Here is a 17,081-nt window from a genome sequence, read left to right on the forward strand (position 1 = left end):
TCGCCGGCTACACAAATCTCCCCCTCATCCTCTTCTAATTCCAAAGTGGCATTCTCAATTTGTGTATCACCGGCTACACTCGGGCTGTTCATGCACACATCAGCAGAACTGCTGAAAGGGCCCTTGTTTATGGGTACACTATCAGAATGCTCACGATTACACATACCAATGGTGGATGCACTCTCCACAGGGATTGTTGTCATTTCTGACTCTGAACATATATTTTCCTCTAATGCCTTACTGTTTTCTTGCAGCTCGGTTTTCACGTGTAACAGTAGTTGTGCACCACTTTGCAAATTACCTTGCCTTGCTTGGTCACAAGTGACCATACAAGAAAAAGGCTCAGTAACATTATTTGATCTGGCACTAAGAGAGAAAGGCGAAGGCCTTATTCTTTCTTTGCCACTGCGTGTGTAGAATGGCATGTTGGCAAAAAAAAATTATCGGCACTTAACTTTTCCTCAGTTACACTTTTTTTTCGCTTCAACGCGGTAAAAAAAAAATTTGGGTGTGTTTTTTTCCCTGATTTAAAAAGATTGTGTACTTTTACATAGACTTTACCAGATGACCTACTGGGAACACTACCATCAGGACTAATGCCAGCACCTGCTTGCTGATCCTGCTCATATGTGGACTGCTTTAAATCCATTTTAGTGAGCCCAAAGCACTTGTAGTGCAAAATATTAAATAGATGTACTGCTAGATAAGACTTTCAGCACCAGAAACATTGTTGTTTAACACTGGGGATTATGGGACAACCCAAAACACTTGTAGTGTAAAATATTAAATAGATAGTGCTGCTAGATAAGACTTTCAACACCAGAAAAATTGCAGTTTCACACTGGGGAATATGAGACACCCCAAAACACTTGTAGTGCAAAATATTAAATAGATAGTGCTGCTAGATAAGTCTTTCAACACCAGAAAAAATGTTGTTTCACACTGGGAAATATTGGACACCCCAAAGCACTTGTAGTGCAAAATATTAAATAGATAGTGCTGCTAGATAAGACTTTCAACACCAGAAAAATTGTTGTTTCACACTGAGGAATATGGGACACCCCAAAGCACTTTTAGTGTAACATAATAAATAGATAGTGCTGCTAGATAATACTTTCTGCAGCCAGAGAATAGTTTATGTAGGAGGGAATATGACACCCCAAACAGTTGGTAATGTTTGCAAAAATGCCTCTATCCTCCTTACTGCTATAACAATTGCTAGAAGAATTGTAATAAGAATTGCAAGAATAATTGCTCTGTCCCTGCTCTAATGTTCCCTGCTCTAATGTTGCCTGCGACCTAACCCTGCACTCTCCCTCTGTCAAATGGCGATGGATTGCTATGCAGGCGGGTATTTATGGATTTCAAATATCGAGAGAACCGAGCTCCGAGATCCAACGACGTCACAATGACGTTTTGCCTCGATTTCGAATCCAAATTGGCGCGAGAGTACCGAGCCTGCTCGGCTCGGTACTCGGATAGGTGAAGTTCGGGTGGGTTCGGATCTCGGGGAACCGAGCCAGCCCATCTCTAACAAAGAGGGAGAATGGGAAGAAGGAGAAGAATATATTCCTCTTCTTCTTCCTCCAGACTGTACATGGTGTTATAGTCTCTTAGCAAGCTGTGGATCAGCCTGCTTCAGTTCTGGAAATAGTTCATAAGGCACCAACCTTAATGGACTGCCCCATAAACGTGGGTCCAAAGGAAATAATCCATAAAATAAAGAATGGTATAAAAATCAAGTCATGGACATACTGACTCTGAGTTCATGTTCCAGGGCATCCAACAGTGTCTGTGCACAATGGCAATCCCAAACGATATGCTGCAATGTTTTCCTGCTAACAATGCACCAGGGGTAGTGAAAATATCTGCAGAGGTTCCAGGAGTGCATGAAAGTCCTGAGAGGCAAACCCCCTGGTATAGCCAGTCATGTCAAGTCTTTATGTCTATTAGTCTTAGAGGCCATGTTCTTCCATACAAGTTTTGCAGTTGCTGCAGGGTGCCCTTGAACAGACTCCATCCTTAGCTCTGATAAGCTTGTGGATAGTTTTGGCATTCCACGAGTGTGGTTTAACTCCTTCCAGGTGATGTTTCCTCACAAATTGTCCAACATCCAGGTAGGGCCAGGGAGTGGTCCAGTTGTAAGGGAAGGACTTTCCGAAGGGACAGGAAGAAAAAGTGAGACAGTTCCCAACTTTTTAAGCAGAGTCCTGCAGATGGAGATGCAAACAAAGAAGGCTTGTCAATGCCATGCTTAATTTCTTCCAGTGTTACCATGAATTACACATTATCTAGTTTACTTATCACCATGTTTGCAACCCCAAGCATAAAATTGTAATATATTAGATTTTTGGTGCAAAATGTTATCTAAACAATAAACAATATAGTTAGCAACTAAACTATTTTTAAGGCTTTGTTGAATCAGAAGGAAGAACTTCACTCGAAAGGTAAAATTTAGTTTTGGGTGGAGTTTACTATGTTAAGACAAAACACAGAGATCTTTTTTTCTACCTTAGAAACAATGTAACTGGGACCTTCAGTACTCCTGTTACACAAGCTTCCTGTGTGACTGCTCTCAGTCAATTTATTTGTGCCAGCAGCTATTTTTAGAAGGTGCTGTTTCAATTACTTTTAGACTTTATTAATTGTACATAAGGTTACAGCACAATGGAGAGGTTATGAGAAGAAAACATTATCTATGTTAATGATAGATTCTTTTTCTCTTTTTAACAAAAATTCAATTATAACAACCAAGATAAGTCTAAAAATTTAAGTTTATGAACTCATCTCCAGTGGATTGCGGAAATACTTGGCTCAGCTTCGTCTGTATTGTTCAAATTTATGGACGGAAGAAATAATCATTTATATTTGACATTCTAAAAGGAAAATAAGTTACTTGTATGTTTTGTTATTGCTTGGTGTCCAGATTTATACTCTTTGCTTTCACAAGCCTTCTCAATTTTTGATCTATTCTTACCTAATTCTAGGCATATTACTTTGCGATTGTATGATGATAACATTGTGTCAGATCACATTGAGGGGATATAGAGTCCTTTCCATTGGTTTTATCTGTGTATATGTGGACAGATCTATCTGTTTAGCAGTGCAAAGAGAATTGCACTAAAATGTAAAATTTTCCCTACAACCAATCCCCTGCATGGTTCAGTGACTTCACCCACAAGTTGCAATCAGTTTGTGTGTTTAATCATTTAGCTATGATAATCAGGGCCTTCCAGGGAAATGTCAGACCCCGCTACAGCAACTTCTTTGGGCCTCTCCATAGCCACCAAAGGGAGCATGGCCAAACCAGGTTGGTGGCTCCACCCACTGCACAGGCAGGCCAGTGTCCCCAGGCAGGCTCGGCTTCCCTGATGGTGACCAAATTAATTATTACCCCTGTCCATTGTCATTGTTGGCTATTACCTTATTTAACTCACTTATCTCAATTCCTCTTGTCTACCTTCTGACTCCCCCTGTCCTCCTCTCCCGCCCCTCTGCTTCAGACGATTCTTCGGTCCCCCCTACTTCTTCAACTCCTTCCCCACCCCTCCCTCACCTCACCATGCCTCCCTGTTCACTTGCCATACCCATACTCTCACCTCGCCCAACTTCACGCTCCTGTCCCCGCACTCCCCCGCGCACCGATAACCTTGCCAACCTTATCCCCATCTCCCCTCTCCCCTCCCTCACTTTCTCCTGTGCCCTCTGGAATGCTAGATCCGTCCGCAACAAACTCCCCTCTATCCATGACCTCTTCTTACCTAACTCTCTTAACCTTCTTGCCATTACTGAAACCTGGCTCACCGATTCCGACACTGCCTCCCCTGCCGCTCTCTCCTATGGCGGCCTCTCCTTTACCCACTCCACCAGACCTGGAGACCGCCCAGGCGGTGGAGTAGGCATTCTCTTATCCTCCACCTGTACTCTCAGACTCATTCCTCCTGAACCCTCCCTCTCCTTCTCCTCTTTTGAAGTCCACTCTATCCGTGTCTTCTACCCCATCCATCTCCACGTCTCTGTCATATACCGTCCCCCTGGGTCCTCTTCCCTTTTCCTTGACAACTTTGCTGCCTGGCTCCCACACCACCTCTCCTCTGACATCCCCTCCATTATCCTTGGCGACTTCATTATCCCTATTGACAACCCCACCGACCCTGCTTCCGTCAAACTCCTTGCCCTTTCTTCCTCCCTTGGCCTCTCCCAATGGACCTCCTCTTCTACTCACTGCCTTGGTCACTCACTTGACCTTGTCTTCTCCCACCATTGCAGTCTGTCCGACTTCTCTATCTCCCCCTTTCCACTCTCGAACCACCATCTCCTCTCATTCTCTCTCTCCTCTACTCCTGCACCCCTCCCCCCACCCAAATCTACCCGGTCCAGGCGCGATCTCAACACCCTTGATCCTGCTATTCTATTTCTCTCGAAACTCTCCTCTCTCCCCTTTCCACCCTGTCCTGCCCTAATCAGGCGGCCTCCCTCTATAACCAAACCCTCTCCTCCGCCCTTGATGCGGTTGCCCCTGCCCAGCCCATCCACCTTCACTGCTCCAACCCCCAACCCTGGCACTCAAACTTACCCGTTTCCTCCAAAAATGCTCTCGTACTGCCGAACGCCACTGGAGAAAATCTCGCTCCCTGGCTGATTTCCTCCACTTCAAGTTTATCCTCTCCTCCTACAGCTCTGCCCTCTCGCTTGCTAAGCAATCCTTCTTTAAATCCCTCATCTCCTCCCAGTCTTCCAACCCCCGCCGCCTCTTCGCTACCTTTAACACTCTCCTGTCTCCCCCACCTCCCCCCCTCCCTTCCTCCTTATCTGCCACTGACTTCACCTCCTTTTTCTCCTCTAAAATCGCGGTCATCAGACTTGAAATCTCCTCCTCCACCCACTCTTCCGCCACTCCCCCTCTCGCCCTTTCTCCCCCCTCCACTCTCCCCCCCTCTCCCCCCAGCCACTAACTCCTTCTCTCCTTCCGCCCCACCTCGGGTGAGGAAGTCCACTCTCTCATTTATTCTTCCCCACCTTCTACCTGCCCCCAGGACCCCATCCCTTCTCACCTTCTTCGCTCCCTTTCCGCCTCCACCTCGCTCACCTCTTTAATCTGTCCCTCTCCACCGGCATCTTCCCCTCCGCCTTTAAACATGCTCTCTTCTCAAGAAACCCAATCTTGACCCCACCTCACTCTCTAATTACCGCCCCATTTCCCTTCTCCCATTTGCCTCCAAAATACTCGAGAAACTTGTCTGCAACCGTCTCTCCACCTACCTCTCCGAACACTCCCTCCTTGACCCTCTCCAATCAAACTGCCCTGGCTCAAATTACGAACGATCTCCTCTTGGCTAAAGCCATGGGCCACTACTCCCTCCTGATTCTCCTCGACCTCTCAGCGGCCTTTGACACCGTTGACCACCCCCTCCTGCTTCACACCCTTCAGTCCATTGGCCTCTCCGGTACCGTCCTCTCCTGGTTCACCTCTTACCTTGCCGACTGTTCCTTCTCTGTTTCCACCTCTGATTCTCTCTCCCTTTCTTCCTCCCTTCCAGTCGGGGTCCCTCAGGGCTCTGTCCTTGGACCCTTACTATTCTCAGTATACACCTCTTCTCTGGGTGCACTCATCAGCTCCTTCGGCCTCAAGTACCACCTTTATGCTGATGACACTCAACTCTACCTTTCCTCTCCTGATCTCTCTCCCTCCCTTCTTTCCAGGGTATCCGCATGCCTCTCTGCCATCTCCTCCTGGATGTCCTCTAGATTTATTAAACTCAATCTTGCTAAAACGGAACTCATTGTCTTTCCTCCCTCTCGTACCTCTTTCCCCTCTGACCTCTCCATCACTGTTGACAACTCATCTATCTCCCCTGTTCCCCAACTCCGCTGCCTAGGTGTCATCCTCGACTCCTCTCTCTCCTTTGCCCCTCACATTCACTCTCTCGCCAAATCCTGCCGTTTCCAGCTTCGCAACATTGCCCACATTCGGCCCTTCCTCTCCCAGGATGCCACCAAATCTCTCGTCCACTCTCTGATTATCTCCCGCTTGGACGACTGCAACCTTCTCCTTATCGGCCTCCCCCTCTCTCATCTCGCTCCCCTTAGATCTGTACTTAATGCCGCTGCTAGGCTTATTTTCCTCTCTCGCCGTTCCACCTCTGTATCCCCACTCTACCAAGCCCTTCACTGGCTCCCCTTCCCCTACAGAATCATTTTCAAGCTCTTCACTCTGACTTACAAGGCCCTCGCCAACTCCACTGCTCCCTACATCTCTAACCTTATCTCTATTCACACTCCCTCCCGCTCACTGCGATCGTCCAACGATCGTCGCCTCTCTTCCCCTCTGATTACCTCCTTTCACGCACGTATCCAAGACTTCTCCCGCGCCGCTCCCCTCCATTGGAGCAAGCTCCCCCGCTCCATCAGAAATTCCCCTAATCTGTCCTCTTTCAAACGTACATTAAAAACCCACCGTTTCCTTAAAGCCTTCCAGTCTCATGCCTAAAATCCCACCGGTCAGCTACCTCTCTTTCTCATCCCTTCTTCCCTTCTCCCCCTTCCTCGACTCCGTCTCCGTTTCTCCCGTCTCTCCGTCTCATCCATGTGTCTGTCTGTCTTCCCCTCTCTTTAGATTTTTCGCTACTTTGAGCAGGGCTCTCCTACCTTCTGTTTCCATCACTTTTAACTGCGCTCTCCAGCTACTCAGCTCTCCTCCTCTCAGTCCCTCTGCCCTCTGTCTCCTCTCGCTTCTCTCCGCTCCCCTTAGTGACTCTCAACCTGTCATCCGTGCCCACCCTCTTGGGCCATAGTTACCTGCCTATACTCACTTTTCCCCTCCCTCCCTATCTTTCATGCTGTGCCTGAGCCCCCAGAGTTATAGTGCTTACTGTTACTTGTACTGTGCTGTTTCACCTTGTACTGTGCCATTGTTTGTCCTTGTACGGCGCTACGGATACTTTGTGGCGCCCTATAAATAAAAATTAATAATTATAATAAAAATAATAATCATTTACAGTGAACAGTACAAAATCCCTCTTTCCTGTTTATACCCTTATTGCATCTGCATCAATTATTCAGGACAGGCAGCCAATATTCTTTTTTTATTCTTTACTCAGTGCAGATACACAAAACCAACATGCTATTATTGATTGGAAAATTTAGTAGAACTAATAGGAAAGCTTACAGGCCAAATTTGGAGGTGTTCCATTCATGTGATGCTTAACACAGCATTTTCAGGATATAAGCAGCCACATAATTTATAACCTGGTAGTATAGCTATGCTGAATGTTCAATGGGAATATCTGTTTGTACCCATGCATTGTGAATGCAGCACAATTGAGAATAATGCAAGAGAATAATTCAAGCACACATAGGAAGTGCTTAGAATGTACATAAAAGATCAGTATGACTTAATAGAATCTAAAGCTAGGTACACACTACACGATTTTCGTCCAATAATCGGCTCAATCAGCCGACATACGACCTCTCGTTCAAAAGTTGGGTCAGTGTGTGTAGTGACACAATTGTCGAAAGTCTGCCCAAGTGGACAATTGTCGACTCATTTGATTGGTCGTACCGTTAAATATTTTCGTTCCAATCTTGGTTCCGTTGTGTAGTGTGTATAAACTTCCGACCGATCCACAACAGGGAGTACGAAATTACAGTCATTGCTCACAACAACATAGCTGTAAAAAGTCGCTAACGGGACAGCTGCTCTTCCCTTTATCGTCTAAAACAAGGCTTGTCTGTATGCAGTCCAAGGACCGAGCGATCAGACAATCGATGGCAGGTAAAATCGATCGGCATAAAAAGTTGGTGGAAAATTCTGTAGTGTGTACCCAGCTTAAGACAGGCAATCGTGTAACAAGCACAAAAGCAGTCACACTAGGGGCAAATATACATTGGCATTTTTGCACAGTACTGCCCAATGTATAGACACTCAGTGATCCTATTCTTTCTAAACTCAATTCCATCATTTCAAGTCTTGTAATATTTATTAGTAAAATGAATGAATTATTCAAATGTTAAATACGTGGAGATATTTTCTATTCCATCTCACTATAGCTGCAGGAAAAATGAACTCTATAATTGTAATATATAAATATTTCCCCTGAAATCTAGCTGTCTGATATAAGAGTAGTACAGTAACATTATATTTTTTCTTTCTTTGCTTTATAATTATGAAGCTATGGTTAACATATGTAGATCAACGTTAAAAGAACACCCTCCATACGGCCTGTGACAACAAGGTAATGACCCGCAAGGCCACAATGTTTAGAGAATGGGTGAAAGTTAATAGTTTTCTGAAGCAACAGCGCAACCACGTTAGATTTGTCTCCAGCTGTGGCTTGGTCTATCTGGGGGGTACTGACTACTCTTGGGGACTTTATTATCTTCCTTTGCCAGGTCAGTTTCCAAAAGTTAAATTATATGCCCTTTCAGGCATGATAGTTCAACAAATACTAGGTAATGTCTATTGATGGAGGTAAGTACCTTCACATTATAAGAAATGAGATGAATATGCATTACCTTGTTGAAAAATAGTTACATAGTAAATCTGTAATATTTTAAAGATAACTTGAACATGATCAATTATCTTGACTAGATGTCCACTTGCAAAGGTCCATAATAGGGTGGATGTTGACATGAACAGGAAGCAGTATTAGTTCAACATGGATTCTAAGAAGGGGTTAAGTAAAATAACGAACCAGGCATATAACAGATTGTTGTCAGGAAGCCAATAAACACAATAACAGCATTGTTTTGCTCTGTGTAGCTTGCCATCACATATAGACTTGGGCAACTGGCAGTTGAGAGTGGAAAGGTCCAATAGACCAAGTACCTATGCATTCTAGTGGTGTGTCCTTTGCAGGATCAAATATGGGGGTCATTAAATAGTCCCCAAATTGTAATATTTACTTTTTCCGTTTTATGACTTTATTGTGAAATACAAATACTAACCTTTATTTAAATATCGCAAATATAGTATGTGGCGTTTTGCAGATTTTTTTTTTTAAATTGGTCCCATCAGCACCATCCCAGTGAACATGACAGAGGTTGTCCTGCATGTTTACTGTCCAAAAGTTTCTTACAGTGTTGGCAGATATCAAGCCAGTAGGAAGAAACTGGTCCTTCCTAAAGTAAATTAAACTTTATTAAATAATAAGAAGACATTTGCTAATTATGCAGCAATCCCATTTGCATATGTGGAGCCAGGGACATAACTAAAAATGTATGAACTCCATTGCAAAATAGTATTGGTGTCATAATGTCATACCCACCACAATGTCTGCTCCTTCCCCAGTCAGTATTCAATATAGCCGAGTACTAATTGCATTAGTAGCAATCTGGCACATTAGGCTTAATGATGCATACAGCAATTTTTCCAAACCATATAACTGCTTAGATAAATTCATTATATAATCATATTAAGTTTATGCTTTAAGGCACATTTTCCCTCTCAGACAGGACCCTCTGTTTTGCCAGGCCCCATAACAGTCACATGAATTGCTATGGCTATGACTACACCCTTGTGTGGAACTGTTTTAATGAATGTGCAAAATGTACATTACTATTTTTATTACATGTGTGTCATTTTCTTAATGTACACTTGGGGCCTGAGTCATTAAGGAGAGCAAAGCATCAAAAAGAAGTAACTTTAAACCTGGGCAAAACCATGTTGCATTGGAGGGGGAGCTAAAATTAAAACGTGGGGACAGATTTATAGGTGGGGAAGGGTGTGTCCTAGATCAACTTTAAATTTCAGTGTAAAATAAAGATATAAAAAATTTGTGTGCTACATCAATAAACAGCCAGTATTTAACTTAAGTGCAAAATAATAAATTAATTTGCACTTCTGGCATTGTAACATGGTTTGTCCAGGCGCAAAGTTACTCCTTTTTTTGCTTTGCTCTCCTCAATGACTCAGGCCCTTGGTGAAAACCTCAGGTAAGACAAAGGCAGTACAGCAAACATATAACAATTAAGCAAATATCTAACAGACATTCTTTATATGAAGTCTGTTTTAAAATACCAATTATAATTGTGGTCCAAACTCCAAAGACATAAAAGCCATCAGTTCCATGAGCTATTATGATAGTTCTTAACATCCTTTGGAAGAGTCAGTAACTTGAAAATAACTCAGTTTTCATTGGAATTGTACATTACAAAACAATGTAAACCTATATTTGTGATAAAATTATACTGCAAGTAGTTGTTGTGAGCAGTTCAAGATTGAAAAGTGATTGAGTAGGAGCATTTTTTTATATGTCAGGCACGTGTATGATGATGTATTATATATTATTCATGTAAGCATTCCAGTTTTGACCTCAAAAGGTTTTAATTGACCTTGTGTATGTTTTATATGCTGTGGTTTATAAAAGACAAACTGTCGGACTTCTTCTTACAAATATTGACTGCATTATTAGCATATTACAGCAAATGTCAGCAGGGCAGGATCAAACATAATGCATTCACTTTTGGTTAATGAAGATTCACATGAGAACAAAACCTCTAACATCAAGGAAAGAGATTTTATCTTTTATATGAAACTAAAAATATGCTAGCAGCAATGGCCGTTTGTTTATTGGTGACGTCATGAAGTGTCAGAGTGTGCTGAGAATCCTCCTGCTGATGGATATTGGTATTATTGGGGTCAAAACAGGCACTGCTTACTTAATAACATTACCCATTCAATTCAGATAACACAGCTCTAAGAAAACACTCAATTCCTGGCCTGTGGGATCGCTATTTTTACACAGCTGTCAATTTACCCACTACCCATTACACTTGTATGTCAGTATTTTCCTTGAGGACTTTATTTTAAACAACCTAGAGGGCAAGTCATAAAAAATGCATTGGCTGGTGGTACTATCACAGTTCACTTTGTTTGCTCAGAGGCAGACCTAAGCTTTGGTCCTGTGGGAATAAGTCTGGTTGACTGCATGGATATTTGCAAAACAAGACAAATAGATGAGTCTATGGTTTGGATTGGGGTTTCACAAACAATGAAATAATAGCAGCAATAAATGCATGCATACTAAGGGAAAGGCAAGTCCTTGGGCCTGATTCATTAAGAATCTTAACTTAAGAAACTTCTTATTTCAGTCTCCTGGACTAAACCATGTTACAATGCAAGGGGTGCAAATGAGTTTTCTGTTTTGCACATAAGTTAAATACTGACTGTTTTTTCATGTAGCACACAAATATCAACTTTAAATTTCAGTGTGCAAATAAGCTATCAAGTATTTGTGTGCTAAATGAAAAAACAGTCAGAATTTAACTTATGTGCAAAACAGAAAACTCATTTGCACCCCTTGCATTGTAACATGGTTTACATTACATTATTGTATAACAGATGGCATCATAGGCATCCCAATAGCTATTTGTAGGTTTTCGAACAATAGTGGTTAATTTCATTTGCAAAAGAAAATCAATTTTTTAACTCTACTTCATAAAGCGAGGTGTAATTTCAAATCCTAACATCAAACAGAGTTTGAGGTGAAGGTAAAACTTAGGGCTGGTATTTTGGCTATAGTTTGGGGTTTTCCTAACATTGTAGGTTTTGGTTGAGGGTTAGGATAGAATTAGGGATGAGTCTATCTAAATCGCATCTAACAGTGACAGAAAAGGAGACTAAGGATAGTTTTAGCTTGAAAATCAAATACACCTTTAAATTCTCATCCCTCGTAGCTCATATTACTATTTTTCATGTATAGCAAAATCTTGTTTATTTGATTACCTTGTGCAGACCGGCTCAGAAGTTCAACTTGATAGTTATCTGTAGTATCACCCTCCTTCTCTGTGATTTGCTAGTAATCCAATATAAAATTTTCTCCTTCACCAGAGGCATCAACTTATTTGCCAATCTATGTATAATCATGTCAAACAAGTAATGTAAAGCTGTGAGGCAAAAAGAAGATTTGCGATGTCACAATAGAGAAAAAGGGCTATTTGCCTTATCCACTAGCTCAGCTGTGGAACTGTGGGTGTATACGGTGTTATGCAATACCCCCACTTCTTCAACTGCCTTCATTGTAAACTATCACATTTCATTCACTTACGTTACCGTTACATTTTTCATACCGCCACTACTAAATTTACACTTAGACCATTGTACTAGTTCAACAATAATGCTCATATAACATGTTTATCGTCCCTATTTATTTTAAATATGCAGCAAAATGTATGAAAATAGGTTATTCGGCACAGAGAACGTTATTGCTTGCATACTAACATTTTTTTGTATTGATGTATTTTGGCTGATTTTGCTAAATGAAATCTAATCCATAAACATAAATAGAACAGTGCCAACAGTGGACCAATCATAAATAACACTGAGCACCACTGCAACATCAGTTATTGGAATCCAAAAGACCATGGGCCTGATTCATTAAGAAGAACAAGGCAAAAAAAGGACTAGAGGGTATATTTACTCAACTGCGTGTCTGAAAAAGTGGAGATGTTGTCTATAGCAACCAATCAGATTCTAGTTATCATTTATTTAGTACATTCTAGAAAATGACAGCTAGAATCTGATTGGTTGCTATAGGAAACATATCCACCTTTTCAAACCCGCAGTTTAGTAAATATACCCCTAAGTATTCTCCTGGACAAACCATATTATAAAGCAAGCGGTGCAAAGTAGTTTAATTTTGCACATAAGTTAAATACTGGCTGTTTTTTTTTATTTAGCACACAAATACTTGATAGCTTTATGTTTACACTGAAATTTAAAGTTGATCTAGGACATGTCCTACCCCAACTATAACACATTTTAAATTTACCTTCCCCTCCAATTGAACATGGTTTTGCCAAGGTGCAACGTACTCTTTTATTTTTTTTACTATTCTTAATGAATCAGGCCCATGTGCATAACAACATTATCTTTTTTGTTGAATTTTAACATTATATTATATATTGGGAGATAGAACAGATAAGTTATACCCCTTGATGACAAAATTAGCACTTTCACCACAACTATTCCAAAAACATACTGGTAGGTTAATTGGCTGCCATCAAATTGACCCTAGTCTGTGTGTGTGTGTGTGTGTGTTAGGGAATTTAGACTGTAAGCCCCAATGGGGCAGGGACTGATGTGAGTGAGTTCTCTGTACAGCGCTGCGGAATTAATGGTGCTATATAAATAAATAGTGATGATCAGGGCCGGATTGGGACTAAAAATCAGCCCTGGCATTTAAAGTACACAGGCCCACCTCAGTTCCAGTAGGAAAGAAACTACCGGCGGCACCGAACAGGGCGTGACCACATTGTGTTGTGGGTGTGGCCAACATGGGACATTGATACATACATTATAATAATACTTTACATTTATCACAAGATTACAAAATCGTGTGATACTTACAGCTCCTTGGCTTGCTCTGCAGTCTGTGTCCTGTCCGGGAACTGGGAGCAGCTATCAGTTCCCTTCCCCTAACCAGAGGTGGATTAAGGTCCAGGGTATTTAAGACAGCAGGGCCCCTAACATGGTTATCATTTTAGACAAATACACAGGCACTACTGTTAGATGCACACAGCTCTGCCTTCACAAGCAGTACGTTGTGAAGCAGGACATACCTCCCATCTGTCCTTGAAGTCAGATCAAATCCTAACTAAGTGAGACAGTCACCCAAATTCAGGACTGCCCCACCAGATTCAGGACAGTTGGCAGACTGCTCTCTCCTACCTGTCTTGGTCCCTTTCACCACTTGTAGCAGCTGTTTTTCATTCATTTCTTGATCCTGGAATATTGGATGCCCTCTTTTGAAAAACAAAATGGGTACATGAGATTTAGAAAACTCTAACCAGCCCTGGTGTTAAAACAATAGCACTCACATTTTATAATTATGCCTTCCTCTAGTCCCCACAATAATAATATTCACATTTAATAAGTAGACCTATTTCCCTCCAACCAGCCCCAACATTAAATTAACAGTATACCCATTTACGCAAAGCATATTTCCCTCCCTCCAAACAGTCCCAGAAATAAATTACATAGCATTAAAGTTTAATAAACATAACCATTTTCCACAACTATCTCCGGCAATAAATAATTCATATTCACATTTAATAAATAGCCCTTCTCCCCAAAATCAGCCCCATAGTCAATTGATAGTCCTAAACCACCCCAGCATTAAATGAAAGGTTCCTTCACCACACCATAAATAATTAGCCCCCACCTACACTCCACCATTGAAGAGCCTACTCCCACACTATATTAAGATCACACTATAGCAACATCGGGCCACACACGCACACTATAAGCCACACAGACACACTATTAGCCACACAGACACAATATTGGCCACACAGACACACTATTAGCCACACAGACACTTACCTTTTTATGTCCGATCCCGAGCAGCAGCACCTTCTTCCTGCGGACTGGAAGCGCACAGAGAATCAGTGACTGCCGCCTATGCAAGTAATCACGTGGTGCCATCCCAGGTGATTACCTGCATAGGCGACAGTCACTGACTCTCCATCCACTTAGCAGCACGCAGAGTGTTGCTGTTCGGCGGGCATGCGGACCGGCCCATCTGACCATCAGCCCTTCTGGCATTTGCCATCACTTATGGTGACATCTCAGCCATGGTGCTGCTGGGAATTTTCTGGACATCGGATTTGCTAAATCTACAGTTATTACTGTATGTGGCCTAGATAGGGTATCACTTCCAGGTGGCAAGGTTTTGTATGAAACTCCACCGTTACTCCTAACAGTGGGAACCCTCCATTCGGAATCCCTGACCTTCTACCTGATTAACTGCTCGCCTGTACCAGTGATATTGGGGCATCCCTGGCTGCGGCTTCATAACCCTGTAATCGATTGGGCACAAGGGGGGATAACCCAGTGGAGGTTCTCGTGTTCTCAGACTTGTTTGAAGTTACCTCTTCGGACGTTGCAGCTTGCTTCTGAGTTACTACCTCCGCAGTACCATGAATTTTGGGATGTATTCTCTAAAAAAGCAGCTGACACTTTGCCTCCTCACCGGGACTTTGATTGTGCCATCAAACTAATTCCGGGCTGTCAGGCGCCGTCCGCACGGCCGCCTGACTGTGTGATCGCGCGTCTGGTTGCTAGGCAACCAGACGCGTCATTTCCGGATTCCCCCTGCCATCCATTTCCCCCGCAGTATGACGCGCCCCGTTGCTAGGCAACGGGACGCTATGTATTCCCGGCGGCAGGCATGACAGCGCTCAGCGCTGAAGCTGATTGGATCCTCACATTATTTAAACCCCTTCCTGTCCTCTAGTCAGTGCCAGAGTATCAGGTCTTCCTGCCTCCAGCGTTTCTGTGTACCAGTTGCTATATTGTTCCTGACCTTCCTCGTGCTGCCTGTGACCCTTTTGACCCGGACCGTTTGACCACCCCTATCTGGATTCTGCCTTTGTACTGCGCTCCCTGAAGATTACCGACTCGGCTTGCCTCACCATTCTTCTGGATTTCCCTTTTGTACCTCCTCTACCTGAACGTTGCTGAACCGGCCTGTCTGACACCCCCTTGTATCTCGCTGTGGACTCTAGGAAGGACCGCGACCTGCGTGTCCCTGCAGCGGAGTCCATACTTCCTTGCGGGGGTTCCTGGTGAATACCAGGGGCACGTTAGACTCCGCGCCTTCCTCTGAGTTGCGCCAACAACAGCAGGTACCTCCTACCAGTCATACACCCACTAACAGTCGTGACAGTATACTCTGGCCATGACAACGGAGGGGTCTGGTGAACCGTCTGCTCGTGACCTACTTCTGCATTTGGCCCAACGAGTGGAGCAACAAGAAGCAGCCCAAGCGCATCTTCTACAATGTGTCCAAGGGATTGCTACCCGCTTCGATACATTTCAGAATGCTGCACCCGCTACACCAGCCATAACCTCTGCGGCATCCACAGCATCCAGTGTGGTTACGGTCTCTACAGCGGCCTCCGGTGTACGCATCCCGACACCCGAAAAGTTTGACGGTGATCCCAAGAAGTGCAGGGGCTTTCTGAACCAATGTGCCATCCAATTTGAGTGCAACCCAGGGGCCTTTTCTTCAGAACGCACCAAAGTAGCTTTTCTCATCTCCCTCCTCAGTGGTCAAGCCCTTGCCTGGGCCTCACCTTTATGGGAACAAGGGGGTCCACTTCTTCATAACTCCAACTCTTTCATTGAAGCTTTCAGGAAAGTCTTCGATGATCCCGGAAGAGTTGCTTCTGCAGCTACCAGCTTGTTAAACCTCCGCCAAGGTGACCTGTCCGTGGGGCAATACGCAGTTCAATTCCGAACCCTGGCTTCCGAGTTAAAATGGAATAACGAAGCACTGGTGGCAACCTTTTGGCAAGGTCTGGTGGACCGGATTAAAGATGAGTTAATTTCCAGAGAACTCCCGGCTGAGTTAGATTCTCTCATCTCCATGTGCATCAAGGTGGATTTGCGTTACCAAGAGCGCACGCAGGAACGCTCTCCTGGCAAACGGTTCATACCACGGCTAGCACCCCAGTTCCAAAATCCCATCCTGCCAGTGGACGAACCAATGCAAGTAGGACGCTCTAAATTATCCCTTGAAGAGAGGGAGAGACGCTTCAAACAACGCCTGTGTCTGTATTGTGGAGATCCGGGACACCTGCTAAGAGTTTGTCCCAAGAAACCGGGAAACTCTTCCTCCTAAACGGTGGCGGGGAGGCCGTTTTAGGAGAATCCACAGTTGCTCCCTATGCTAAAGAAAATTCTCCAGAATTTCAGATGGCTGTCATCCTGAGCACCCCCAAGGGTACCTTTTCCACCACGGCCTTTGTGGACTCCGGCTCCTCCGGGAACTTCATTTCGGCGGATCTAGCTTCGCAGCTCCAAATACCTCTGAACCCATTGCCCCAACCGTTATCTCTGACGGCAGTCGACGGAAGTCGTGTCACTCACGGCTCCATCTCCTCCGTGACTTCTCCTGTTCGGTTGAGGGTAGGAGTACTTCACAGCGAAATGATCCAACTTTTGGTGTTGCCGAGGTCCATTAATCCCCTCATCTTGGGGCTACCATGGCTGAGAAGACATTCTCCTCAGATGGATTGGGACCACGCTCAAGTTATGTCATGGGGTGAAGGATGTCGCTTTGAATGTCTGTCTAGAG

The sequence above is a fragment of the Mixophyes fleayi genome, chromosome 4, assembly GCF_038048845.1.
Source record: "Mixophyes fleayi isolate aMixFle1 chromosome 4, aMixFle1.hap1, whole genome shotgun sequence".
Lineage (NCBI taxonomy): Eukaryota > Metazoa > Chordata > Amphibia > Anura > Limnodynastidae > Mixophyes > Mixophyes fleayi.